This window comes from Callithrix jacchus, chromosome 7 (genome assembly GCF_049354715.1).
Source record: "Callithrix jacchus isolate 240 chromosome 7, calJac240_pri, whole genome shotgun sequence".
NCBI classification, from domain to species: Eukaryota; Metazoa; Chordata; class Mammalia; order Primates; family Cebidae; genus Callithrix; species Callithrix jacchus.
Genome location: NC_133508.1, coordinates 153,188,490 through 153,202,753, shown reverse-complemented (window position 1 = coordinate 153,202,753; position 14,264 = coordinate 153,188,490). Strand labels below are relative to the sequence as shown.

Genomic DNA, 14,264 nt, shown 5'->3' with positions numbered 1-14,264 from the left:
CTTCTCAGAAGCCCATCTGTGCTTTTCCCCTTAGTTTTTCTCCCAGAAATATATCCATAAGTTAATCAGACTCCCCAGGTGCACTGGAGTCACCAGCCACCTTGGAGGACAGAGCTGGCCCACAGGCATGCTTTAGAACTACTTTGCATATGGAGGAAAAAATTCTCTTCCACTCCCAGACGGATGAGAAAATAATGAAAAGGAATAGAAATATCACCAAGAATTGACATCACATTCCATTTCAAAAGAATCCTCAAGTGCAGTAAACACTCCGTTACACATACATGACTTCATTCTTTAACAAGTTTTCCACCCAATTTGGCATCACAGGGTGACATCCTCTCATCCCTCTGCCCACAAATGCTTCACAAATGCTGCAGGGTGTCGCAGAGCCTGTCAATACTCTATGAGGATTCAGGAAACGCTTATGCATTTTAATATCAGCCAAAACAAGCACAATAGGCATAAACCCACCCTTTTCCTCCCCTGCCCACCCCCACTCTCTCTCTCTGTATGCCTCCTTCTCACATACACACAGATGCACACGGCCACACACACGTACACACAATTCCAAAGCCAATTCTTCACGATTTGGGGTTTTTTCCAGAGGTAGGGATTATCCACATTCCTGTTCCTCCAGGATCTTCACTGCGGCCCATTCTGTTACGCTGCTCAAAGAAGCAGCAGTCTTGACATCTCACCCTGTGGTTTTGTTAGAAACAGAAAAACAGCAGGGATTTCACAGGAACGGACCAGACTCTCAGCAGCACAAATCTGGGATGTGTTAGAGACGTGAAAACAGCTCCACATTTGCATGGCGCCTTCCCTTCTCCGAGCTCAGGATGAGCAAGAGACTTTTCAGTAGCAAGGCAGGGTCCCATCCAGCTCATCAGCCAGCCTCTGTGCCCAACCAACTCCCCCTGACCACAAAAGGCCTCCCTGGCCTTCTGCAGGCAGGTTGAACCCCATCCCTTCAGCATTCCTGACTCCGCAGTTCCAGGCCAAATTCCCAGTTGATAATCCAATCTCCATTTGTGCCCCCTCTCCACAAAATTTTATATGAGAAATGTGTTGCTCTTCATTTCCTGTCTCACCCTCTCCTCTGGTTTTTAAAGTTTGTCACTTCCCGCCCCCCCCCCCCCGCCGGGAAGTAGATGTCCTTCAGTGCCCCACGGTGCCATGCCAAGTGGCTGCACGAACTCCAGTTGGTGCCCTGAACTGACAACACGGGCAGGGAGCTTCGGGATCTGTCCGATTCAGAATGGTCTCGCTGGTCAAGAGGTAATCTGCCGGATCCAGGCTCATTTTAACCTCTCCACTGGAGGCTCCTTGAGCAACCGGCCCCGCTCCCCAGTCCTATATTTCCTCCCTTCCCTTAGGAATCACATCTTCAGGTCTCTGATGTTTTGTGCTAAGGAAGGGACAGGCATCATTCCCCTTTTACTGAATTTGCTAATCACAAGCAGCAGGAGAGATGGAGATGTTACCCCCCCATCACCATTTTTGAGAGATGAGTGCACACACACATAGCTTGGTTCCCTGCCCTTGGAAGGCAGGGTTCTTTATTGGTTTGAATTCCCAAAGGAAGTGGCTATTTCAAAACCAGCCTAGGGGATATGAAGATAGCTGACCATTCTTGCTGTCCAAAAAGAGAGTGAGATTATCCAGAAGGTGAGAGGCTGTCTGTGGTTGGTTTGAATACATTCTTTAAGTTTTGCATTGAAGCTGATTCTTTTCCCATACGATTTCCATAATGTTCCTCTTCTTTATTTATCTTTCCACGAAAAACGGTCCTCCTACACTCTGCTGTTTGGGTCTCTCAAGGCTTATTAAAATATCTTGAGAATAAAAAACATAGAACTCGCCCCACGCACATTATTAGTGCCCAGTAAGATGAAACCTAAGACAAAATTGTGAAGGTCAGATTTTCTCTGACGCTTAGCCCTACTCTCACCTCCACACTTTACTGTCTCTCTCCCCATCTCCGTGGCCTCCTGAGCCTTCCTGGCAGCCTTGAGTAAGCCGCAGTGGCACCGCCCACACCTTTCCTTTCTGAGCTATCCCTTATGCTCTAAGTTCACCTCACCCTAATGCTTAATCTTGAAAACTAATCCACATGCATGTGTTAATGGGTGATAATGGGAAATAATAAGAACAGTTTCTATGTGCATTGAATGAAATGCTTTTCAAAGCCTCTTCAACGCTTTTACATTAATTATTTTATTTAATAATGTTATTACCTTGGCCCATCAGTCAGAAGGGTAGTTAGGCTAAAATTTTCTTCTCCATTTTGTGGATGGGGAAACGGAATTCCTCGGAGTTTAATTGTATGGCTCAAAATCACACGAAGAGCCGAAGTTAGACCCTAGGTGTTCTGGAGCCTGGTTCCCACTCTGTGGCTGGACGGTCACTCTTTGCAGTTTCTGTGTCTTCTTTTGAAAGAGAGCAGCTGGAATAGGCAATGCCTTAATTGTCTCACAAACAGAAACATGCTGGAACCATTTGGGGTACTTGTTCACAGTGCACATTCACGGAGACCACCCCAGACCCACTAAATCAGAATCTCTGAGAGTGGCCCCGGCCCAGAAACCTGCAATTTAACGTATTTCTAGGATGATTCTCACATACGCTTATGTCTGAGAAGATTTTCCTTAAGTCAAAGAAAAGATTTCTAATGGTGAAATGTTAGACTGCAAAGAAAGAAAGACTAAACTACCTGAGAAACACAAACTGTCATGTTTAGTGCCATTCATACTTTCTGAGTGCCCACCTGCTACATATCTGCGCCTTCGCCTGGAGCCGCCGGGCTCTGCCTGAGTGTTGTTTCCACAACTCCTACCCTATACCAAGGCTGTTTCTATCCAACCCGCAGCCCCCACCAGCGATTTGGAAGAGGGGTCTTGCCCTCCGCTTCTGTTTTCTGTCCTCAGTCTCTATGTTCTATTTTGTTGGACGTTGTTAAACCACAAACCCAAAAAGGAGAAGAAAGTGCAAAAGGGTGTGAAGAAAACACCTTCTTCTTCCTTTCAGAACATTTTTCTCCCACCATCTTGCAAGAATAATATATTATTACCATGGACCAAATCCCCACTGTGGCTATGACCATGTACAATTCAGAAACATCTGGATAACTGATTCACTTTTTCTCTTTTCATTTGAATGTACAGCGTTGTGTACAACCAGCCTGTGTGTTCCCCCACGGGAAATGCCGAGGATATGAATCCATCCCTCATCTTTTAATTAAAGTTGCAAAAACATCAGGAGGGTCGCACCCTTGTAAACACTAAGAGCCTTTCCAGGAAACAGCTCTGCCTTTTGTGTTAACAGATGTCATGGGGCAGCTGGGTCGGAAAGTGTTGTTCTGAAATTCTCAATCTGCCTTGCAAGAGGTTTTTCGTTAGATGGTTCCCAGATAGCACCACACCCTTTTCTCTTTGCAACTTGCCCATCACTTCAGGTAGCTTTTCTGCTCCGACTTACCTGGAGGGTTTGTCACGTGGACCAGAAACCACCCAAAGGTCAGCTCCTGAGCTCTGTGATGGCCATCATGTGCCAACGGCTGGTTTCCTTGAAGTGGGCCACGTTTGCCTCCTGAAACTGAGAGTGAGCAGCTTTGTAATTATGTAATATTAGAGGCATCTTCCTGACTTCAAACATCTGGGCGGGAAGTGGAAAATGCTTTTCAAAGAATAAGATGCTTAGCGTCATGGTGACAAAGTTCTTGATACTGGACCGGCTTTTTTAAAAATCTGGTCCTTTTTAGGTTATTCGTTTCAATGCTTCTTTGAATGTTGTTTTGTTGACATTAGGCAGTCTTTCAGGCATGAACTCTTCTGCCCCAAGGAAAGGAAGCAAGGTCCTAGAAGGAAAGCACTGTGTGCCTTCACCCAGTTAGGGGACCGAGTCAGCAAGGAGAACTAAGAGGAAAAGAACACTTGACTGACGCAGCCAAGTGAAGAGCTGAAAGCACAGGAGAGAAGAGTCAGAGATCGTGGAATCCTGAACATAAGCAAGGCTGTGTTTGGCGATGGCCTAGCAGTCAGCCCCAGGATTCGGCCAACAACAGCTACAGAGAAACAGAAAAGTCAGTGAGCTGATTCCATCAAGGAACTGAGCTGGGGGTGCAGGGATGTATCCAGGTGGACGGCAACATCCCTGAGATGATCCCAGCATCTCGGCATATGCTTAAATCATGGAGCACAGCCACAGATTGTCCACTTGGAGTCACATGATAAATGCAGTGAGGCAGTAAATGGTGCAAATATGAGAGAGAATTGGCCTTCAAAGTGGGCTGTGCTCAGAAGCAGAGGAGATGCAAGGATTATCCCAGCCCAGCTCATCCTTTGGGCATGCACAGGGAGAGAAGTGGTGCCTCCCGGACTTCTTCACTCTCCTCCACATTAGTCCCAGAGCTGTCAATCCTTGTCCCTGTGTTACAGGATCCATCTCTGTTTGCTGCCTGCAGAAACATTCCAGGGCCCATAGCTCTGTTTAGTCAGCATACAGCAGGAGATAAGAGGGGCAGAATGAGAGTCCACCCAAGAAGAGCACTGTAGGAGGAGAGAGGCCTCCATGGGAATGGACTCTGAACTTTTGATGTCTTAGAGCCAAAGCTAAGCAGCAGAGGAGGAATCAGCTCAGAGAGAGAAACAGTGCTCAGACAAAAAGAAATCCTTGGATTCACATTGCTCTTGGAAATGGGTCTCCAAAAGCCAAGGCTGAGTGTAACATAACTGATACCTGACAAGTCGGTATCATTGGGAGTGGCAGAAAGAGCACTGGACTGAGAGTCTGGAAACTGAATTCTTGATCTGACCATCACAAACTTCTTATGTGACCCTAGGCAAATCAGCTAATGTCTTTGGGGCCTAGTTTCCTCATCTGTAAGAGAAAGGGGTTAGGTGGGCAATCTCTATGGTTTCCTTCAGCTCTGCCTTCCAGTCCCATCTGGTTCAGGGAGGAGGGAGGTGAGGGAAGTGCAGAGGCACTAGATGATGGGGTATTGCTGCCAAAATCACCCTTTCCCCCTCCCCTGTCCTGCTCTCTCGTTGACATGCCCTTTATTATCTTGTTGTTGTTGATGTAGTGTTTTTTCCCACAGAACTCTGTGGGATAGGACGGCAGAGCACAGACAGGGCAGATAGGAAAGGAGGGTGTGAGTGGGAAAGGGGAGAAAGGGCCTTTCCAGCATTTCCCAAGCCTCTGCTCTCCAGGCTGCAGGCTGAGCGAGTGTGCCTTCCAGACTGGGAATCTCAGAAGGCCAAGAACCCTCAGTCTCTCCCTCCCCCAAACCCTGCAGTCTTTCACCAATGCTCCCAGTTCCACACGAAGGCACTGGTCACTGTTCTCTGCCACATCCTGCTCTCCCCAGACTTCTTTGGGACTCTGGCTCCTTCCTATAAGGCCAAGAAGTGAATCTGGTAGGATCTGTAAAATACAGTATACTTGTGATATTAGAGAGTTTTTGCTACAGAACAAAAGATCTCAAATCAGTGATTTACAGCAACAACTAATTTATGTGCTTCGATTCTGGGTCGTTAAGGTGGTTTTGGTCTGAGATGACTTGGCTGTGGCTGCATGGTCTAAGATAGAGCTGTCCAACAGAAATGTAATACAGACCATGTATGTATTCAAAATTTTCAAGTAGCCACGTTTTTTAAAATTAAAGGAAATTAGTAAAGTTAATTTAAATAACATTTTAAAATTTGACCCAAGGTACTCAAAATATTAATTCAATATATAATTAACAGAAAAATTATTGATAAAATATTTGACATTTGTTTTATCATACAAGTTTTCAAAATCGAGTATGCATTTCATACACTATATACAGTACATCTGCATATGGACCACCCATGTTTTAAATGTTTAGTAGCCACCATATTGTGAGGTCTCAAATGACCTCACTCACATGTCTGAGGTCTCTCCGTTGGCATGACTGGCATGGCTGGGATAGCTGAAGCTTCTCATCATATAGCTTCTTATTCTGAGGTTTGTTCTCCCATCAATCTTTTGTCAGGCAGGTTTGTTCACATGATGGGGGAAGAACTCCCAGCAGCAGGATAGTCCCAATGCATCAGTCCTTTTTAAAACTCTGTTTCACGTTTGCTAAAGCTCCATTGGCAGAAGCAAGTCACATGGCCAAGCCCCAGCATCAGCGTGAGAGGGGTCTTCCTTAGGTTGCTGTTACCTGGAGGTAACAAAGAGAAGGTCATTTCTCCCAGTCCTCCACGGCAGACGGAAACATCCACCATCACCAATCTCTTTTCATCATAGAAAAGTTCAAAACAGAGAAAAACACAAAAAAGGAAAATTGAAATAATCTGCTACTCCATCTCCCAGAGATGACTGCTGTCAACTTTTGGTTATCTTTCCACTATATTTTCTGTACACGCAAACATAGGCATTTTACAAATTTGCAATCAAATTATACTATACTCATTATCTGCATTTAACAATATATCCTAATCCCCATGTTATTAAATATTCTTCTCAAACATGAATTTTAAGGTTATAACATTCTAATGTATAAATGTACCACAGTTGATCTAAATAACCCATTCTTGCTTAATGCTTTTTCTCACTTTTCACATTTCTAAGTAATAAGAAAATGAACAATACTAGTTGACTTATTTTCCATTCATTCACACCTATTTATGAAGAATGGATTCCCAGAAATATAATTTCTAGGTCAAAAAACATTGCATATTTCGTCGTGTCTGATGCATTTTTTCATCCAACAAATAGTTACTAATCAAGGCTGCAATAAGCAAAAAAGTAGTATATTATCCAGAGGGCTTGAAACTAATAAATGCTATGGGGGAAAGTAGGTAGGGAATGGGGGTGGGGAGGACCAAGTAGGGGGAGAACTACAAATGTAAATAGGAAGTAGCAGGATAGGCTTCCGCACATGACATTTGCTTAAAATATATTGTTCTTCAGGGTATGTAACATTAGGGAAGGGCAGGACTAGTAGGGTAAAGTGCTTAAAATGTGACCAAAAAGGCCAGAATCCAGCACATCTTTGTCATTGTTCTGCCATGAGTCATACCATTTGCCTTCACCTGTACATGCCTGAAAAGTTTCAACTAGACCCCAGGCTGTCAAGCCAAGGGTCCATGGGGAAGGGTTCCCCCCACATCGCTAGTCCCAGAGGTCCACACACAGTGGTACCCATATAACTTCTTATGACAAACATAGTGAGGGATATGTGGGGGCAATGGAGTCTTTGAGAATTTTTCCCACAGGCCAACTCTCAGTCTCCTAGGAGTAGACTCAGCTCTTTAGTCAAACGTTCCTTCTAATTGGCCAGAAATCCCCCAGCAGCTGCAATCAGTTCCTTTTTTTTTCTCAGAAAGCTCAAGCCACAAATACAGAACCTTTTCTACAATCATATCAAAGTGTTTGGAAACACTGAACATTGAGTATATGTTTGTTGAATACATGCGTGAAGATCAAATAAATGAGTGAATTATTTGAATTAATTAGAGAAACTCTTTTATTTAAGGAAGGTGAAGAAGGCTTCACTAGTCACACAGCAAGCCCTTGACAACATGGAGACAGTGACAGACAGATGATCGTGGTCCCTTGAAAAGAGACCTGAGGTCTAGTTGTAACTGTCACCAACTAGGTTTGTGTCCTTGATTGCAACATTAATCTCTGAAGTTGCCATCTTTTCATCTGGACATATAACACAGAACAGTGTATATCTCTACCTCTGAGGACTCGGTCATAGAAGACACTTATAAAAATCTCCCAGAAACTGTTCTTTGCTGCTGCCCACAAAAACATTCACACGATATGCCTATTATGTGCCATGCATTGTTCTAGGTATTGGGGAAAACTGTTCTGGACGTTGGAGATAAATAAGAAAGACCAGTCCAAATCCACATTCTACACGGGGAGGTACATATATAAGTGCATGGATACAACCAGGTATCTGTAAGTACTTTAAAGAAAAATTAGGGAAAGGGTGATGATGTCATAGAAAATAACTGAGTTTTATTTTAAGTTGGGTGATCAGGAAAGACTTCTCTGAGGAAGAGACATTTAAGATCTAATGCCAAGCAGAGCCAGGCATGCAACAATCAGAGGCAAAGAGAGTAACACCTGTCTGCAGGCAGGAATGGCATTGGCTTGGCACGTTCAAGAAACAGAGGGGATGCCAGAGTAGCTGGCGTGGTGGAGAATGTGAGACTGGTGTGGGATGAGGGTCAGATAAGGAAGTCATGTAGGAGTTATGATTTTAACCTAAAAGCCATTGAAGGGTCAAGCCACTGAAGAGTTTTGAGTAAGAAATTGCATGGTTATTTAATTTGTGTATGGAAAATGGAGATGGGATTGAAGGGAAGAGGAAAAATAGAAGAACCAGAGGATAGGCTACTACCGCTCTTCACAGTAATCTTGATAAGAAACAGAAAAAGGAGTAGAGCAGTAGTGGTAGAGAGGAAAGAAGTGCAATGATTTTGTTGTATTTTTTAGGATTTCTAATGGATGAGACTTTGGCTTGGGCTAGTGGGTGCATAGTGGGGAGATTTACAGAAATAGAGAAAACTATGGGAGTAGCTGACTTGGGGGTAAACCTCAAAAGATCTGTTTTGGCTTTGTCAAGTTGGAGAAGCATACTAGCCATCCAAGGGAGATGTTGAATAGACAGTTGGAGATTAGTCCAGAATTTCAGGTAGAGATCAGGTTTGCAAGGCACAGTTCTAAAATGGCAGGACATGGCTGTGACCCTGTGTAGTCACATATTAACTCCTCTCATTAAGTTGTCATTAAAAAATGGATAAGTGGTTTTAAGGACAGTAAGGAACCCTAACTCAGTTTCATAAAACCAGAATAATCTGCTATTTTCTGAGCAAGTTGCTTACCCTTCTCTGATCTTCATTTTGTCTGTGAAATGGAGTTAGTGCTCTTATTTACCAAGAAGGGTTCTCCTGAAGCTCAAAAGAGCCAAAATTTGCAAAAGTGCCTACATAGTGAGGTATCTCCAACACAATGTAGGCCTTGTTTTTTTTGTTTTTTTTTTTGAGACAAAGTCTCCCTCTGTCACCCAAACTGGAGTGCAGTGGTGCGATCTCAGCTCACTTCAACTTCCACCTCCAGGTTCAAGGCCTGCCTCAGCCTCCTAAGTAGCTAGGACTACAGGTGTGCGCCACCACGCCCAGCTAATTTTTGTATTTTTAGTACAGATGGGGTTTCATTGTGTTGGCCAGGCTGGTCTCGAACTCCTGACCTTGTGATCTGTCCACCTTGGCCTCCCAAAGTTCTGGGTAAGCCACTGCAGCCGGCTGGCCTTTTTCAATAAAAGGCCATCTATTCAATCTGAAAGGCCTTCTAGAAAATGCAAGGAATAATGCGGGGACCACCCTCAGCAGGAGTCTTCTCCACACCTCACAGACTTTTCCTCAACAGCCTTGGTAAAGGTGAGAAATCGTGGTGCAGAGCCTCATTTGAATCTGAAACCTGCTGCTTCGTGGGGAAAATGGTAAGAAACTTCTTGACAGCCATGCTATTTGTCAGTCCATAACGTATTTTCACAGATAGACGAGCCAAGTGAGCAACAGTAGAAATCATTCTACAAATACTATTATTGCTTCTGGATGAGTTTTTTGTTGTTGTTTTTTTAAGATTTTGTTTTATTTTTCTTTTTAAGAACGTGTCTGCAAGGAGCCTGTTTGGGGGGTTGGCTTGAGTCGTTTTCCTGGCTAAGATCCAGGGAGGTCCACAGCAAGGGTCTCTCAAGCTGCAGATAGTAATTTTGTGGGTTATTTGTTGCCACTTTTAAGTGCCTGAAAAACCTCTCATTCCCACATCTTCCTCATTCAAAAAGAAGCTGCTGGAGTCCTGACCACTAATAGTGAGTACAGATCCTCTGAAATCGAAGGGTCGAAGAGGCGAGGGGGAAGGGCTATTACTTCATTCCACGGTCATCCGTTCCCTTCTCATAACAGTGGCAATTCCAAACTGGACCCGCTCCAGGATCCTGGTGGGAAAATCTGTAGACGGACTACCGTAGCAAACAGCACCCCTGGGGAATGGTCTTATGTTTCTGTCATAAAGGGGCCATTTGCACTCAAGAGGTTTCCACAGAGGACACCATCCCAGCACGGTGTGTCATGAAGAGGGCACAGGGCCTGCAGTGAGCCACTGGGACCTCCCATGCAGGGGTGGAAGCAGGGGCCGGCAGGGATGGAGCAACCTGTAAACAGGAGACTGAATGAAGTGCCCAGCGGGCACCTCATTCCGGGTGGGTAAAAGGCCTTCACGTGTCACAGGACTGGTTCTGCCTGGAAGTACCAACCCCTGTTCTGAAGTTGACAAGAACACAATCACCTCTCTGGAGCTGATGTCTGAATGGAGAGAGCTTCCCTTGGAGCCTTTCAAAATAGTTCAAGTTAGGCTGGAAGGTGCATCTGGTTGTGGCAACAAGTCGGGTAATGAGGAACAGGCAGAAATCCAGGAACCAAATCAAAGCAGAGGGGAGCTGAGTCTCAGAGATGTGTATTCACCTGTGAGCTCCATTAAACCATGAATCCAGAGAGCAGATTGCATCTGGATTGCTGCCTCTAGGGAATCTTGGGCACATACATGAAGCTCAATACATATTTGTTGAATGACTGAATGAAGTTTCCTCAAAGAAACTCAGTGTCAGATGACAGATCTCTCCCTTTCATTTTACCCAACTTCTTGACATTCCCTGAGGCCAAAGAGGCTCTTCCAGGGCAACGCACATTATAGAAATGTAAGGTAAGGAATTCTGAGTGAGGAATTTCTTGTCCTTCCTGCATGTGATTGGGTCAGGACCTCTGTCATTCACAGGACTGGACAGGCAGTAAGACTGCATTTTTGACAGCATATTGGTAAAAGCAAGGGGAAATTGAGGAGGATCTGCTTTATCAGGATGCAGGTCAGATGACTCAGTTGTATACATGTGTCAGTAATTACGGATGCATAGTACCCTTACCACAAAAATCTTTACTAATAGATTATGGACACATGTCTTTCTAGTAAAACAAGCATGGGAACAATATACCAAACTTAGAAAAATTATTATCTCTGGGGAGGAGAGGAACTGGAAGATGCACTCAGAAGTTTTTGATTGAATCTGAAGCATTTTATCTGTGTACCTAATATTTATACTTTTGATAAATATATTTATACCTAGTAGGTACACAGATGCTTGATATATTATTATTTATACTTTTGATATGCCTATAATATATCAAAATAAAAGTTTAATACGACATTTAATGTCTATGGATAGCCCAAAACAACAGGAGACCGTGAGCATATCTGCTTGGAACTAGAACACGTCATTTGATTTCAGAGGGAGGAGGAAGGGCAAGTAAAAGGTTTGATTAGTATTTTTTCTTTTTCTTTTTTTTGAGACAGAGTCTTGCTCTGTCACCCAGGCCGGAGTGCAGTGGCGCCATCTCAGCTTCAATTCTCCTGCCTCAGCCTCCTGAGTAGCTGGGATTATAAGCATACGCCCCAACACTTGGCTCACTTTTATATTTTTAGTAGAGACAGTGTTCCTCCATGTTGGCCAGACTGGCCTCGATCTCCTGACCTCAGGTGATCCACCCACTTCGGCCTTCCAAAGTGCTGGGATTACAGGCATGAGCCACCACACCTGGCCAACTTTCTGATTATTGTATTTATTGTTCTCAACATATATTGAGTGCTTGCTGAGTGTCAGGCATATGGTACAGTCACTAAGGGTGTCCCATGCATTATCACCATTTTAAGTGAGGACGCTAAAGCTCAGAGAAGTTAAGGAACTTGCCAACCTTACGTGACCAGTAAGTAGGGAACTTGGAATTCGAATCCAAATCCATTTGCCTGAGTGTTCAGCAGTAAGAAGCTCTAACTATGGATAAAACTCCCGGGCAACTCAGCACCAATCCTAATTTAGTGCCTGACATTGAACAAGTCCTCATCCAGCCCCACCCTGTATCTGGGTTTTCTCTCAAGGCTGGAATATGGAGACAGTGGTAATCAGCTTCCACCTGAATGGATTTTCTTGTTGAAAATGTGAAATTCTCTTGATAGGCCTTGGACCAGATGAGTCACATGCAGTTATGTACCGTGAAACAAAGTAAAGGTCCCCTGCATTGTCCCTCCCTTAGCGCCACCCCCGCTGCCTCCTCCCCTGGTCACCTCTGTACTCAGCTTGACCCTCCCTGTTGACCCTTCCACTATCAACTCTGCAAAAATGGGATGAGTTCAAAAACGGCTTTTTAATTAGGCCATTACATTCCGGATCTAAAATACATTTTTGTCTTTTAAAATTTGTCTTTTGTTTATGCTTAATTTCACAAGTAACACATGAATACATTTTATGACAATAAAACTCAATTATCCTGGTATATAAACACTATACCAGGCTCACCACCCCAGAGGTAATGCTGTTTTCTGTTTGGTGCATACACATCAATGTATGTGTCTATAAAATACAATGCGGAGAATTTTATGAAACTAGTATTATACCACATAGTGCTAGAGCTTGGTTTATCTTTTTTTTAACTGTTCTTAATCAAAGTTATACAAGCACATAGTCACCCAGATCAAAGTGAAGTGAAACAGCAGTTCCCAGCTTCCCCACCCTCTGCGTTTCTTTCTCCCCAAGGCAACCCTTCACATTTCCTCTTGCTGGTTCTTTGGGTTCCGTGGGTATTTACTTCCTATCTCTTAAAATATTTGCTACATTTTTTTTTCCCAGTTTTAGGAATTATCAGCTAAGTTTTCACAGTAGAAGGTGAAGTTTGGTTCTCTCCCTCCCGCCGCCCCTGCCCACTCTGCCACATACATTCTTTCCATCCCTCCGGCCTCCCAATGTAGTTAGATCACAACTTTGATTAGAACAATCTAATGGGATGATGACTATTACACAGCTCACAGCTGAGTTTTATAGCAAGCGCTAATTAATTCCTTCCCTGCAAAACTTTTTGCTGTCTCTAGATTTAATAATTATCTTTTCCCCCATTTTCTTCTTTTCTTAGCTATGATTGATTCAACAAACTCAGGGCCAACTGTTTACATTTTCTCTCAACATATTCAGATACTCCAGGTCATCTGTCAACTATCTCTTGTAGAAGAAGCCTCTCCTGGAGTTTTCTCACCTGCTACTATCCGACTGGCTGATTTGTTTGTTTGTTTGTTTTTCTCTTCCAGGTGCACAGCTCTCATCACAGGATCTCCCTTCACCATCATCCTGAGAATTCTCACCTCTCTCCTGTATTGGGTCTCTTACTTCCTGGATCCTTTGTCTTCCTCTTGATTTCACTCTCTTAATGGAACACATTTTGTGGTAGCTTCCTGACAAAAGGTACATGGAAGGCAAACTGAGACCTTCAATGTCCGAAAATGGGTTTAGTCTGCACTGACCCTTCATTGATTGTTTGGCTGGGTAAATATTTCTACGTATAAATTGCTTTCACTGAAAATTTTTTTTTTTTTGAGACGGAGTTTCGCTCTTGTTACCCAGGCTGGAGTGCAATGGCGTGATCTGGGCTCACTGCAACCTCCGCCTCCTGGGTTCAGGCAATTCTCCTGCCTCAGCCTCCCGAGTAGCTGGGATTACAGGCACGTGCCACCATGCCCAGCTAATTTTTTGTATCTTTAGTAGAGACGGGGTTTCACCATGTTGACCAGGATGGTCTCAATTTGTTGACCTTGTGATCCACCCGCCTCGGCCTCCCAAAGTGCTGGGATTACAGGCTTGAGCCACCGCACCCAGCCCACTGAAAATTTTAAAAGCATTACTTCACTTTTTCTAATTTCCAATGTTGCTATTGAGAAATCCAATGCCTTTTTGGTTCCTGATCTTTTTTGTATGAACAGTTTGGCTTTCTCTGAAAATGTATGGGATCTTCCTTTTGTAACTCAGATTGGTATGTAAAACATCAAGTATTGTATGTGCCCCTCTGGGTTTTTCAGCCTCTCCCATAGTTAGATTGGGGAGTGGCCTGGCAGTAGAAGTGACACATGTCACCTCCGAGCTAAGGAAGCTAAAAGCCAGTGCACTTCCTTCAATCCTATTTTCTCTTGCCACCGGTATTTCAAGGGACACATGATTCAAGTGACACATTTACAAGATGAAGTGGGACCACCAGAAGCACGTTAGACCAAGCCCGTTCAACTCTCAGCCCGTGGGCCTCATGCAGCCCCTTAGGACTTCGAATCTGGTCCAACACAAATTTGTAAACATTTAAAAAACGGTATGAGACTTTTCTGCAATTTTTTTTTTAGCTCATCAGCTA

At 43.9% G+C, this 14,264-nt stretch overlaps 1 long non-coding RNA gene across 1 annotated transcript in view; it reads right to left on the bottom strand.

Moving 5' to 3' along the window:
- Positions 1–224: 224 nt before the first annotated feature.
- LOC118143101 (uncharacterized) overlaps positions 225–14,264 on the bottom strand; it is a 74,509-nt gene continuing 60,469 nt past the window's right edge. Inside the window, exons 4-5 of the long non-coding RNA XR_013520357.1 lie at positions 5,912–6,190; positions 225–5,427 (exon numbers count right to left, since the gene is read on the bottom strand). This is a non-coding gene — a long non-coding RNA (uncharacterized LOC118143101). The remainder of the gene's footprint in view (positions 5,428–5,911; positions 6,191–14,264) is intronic.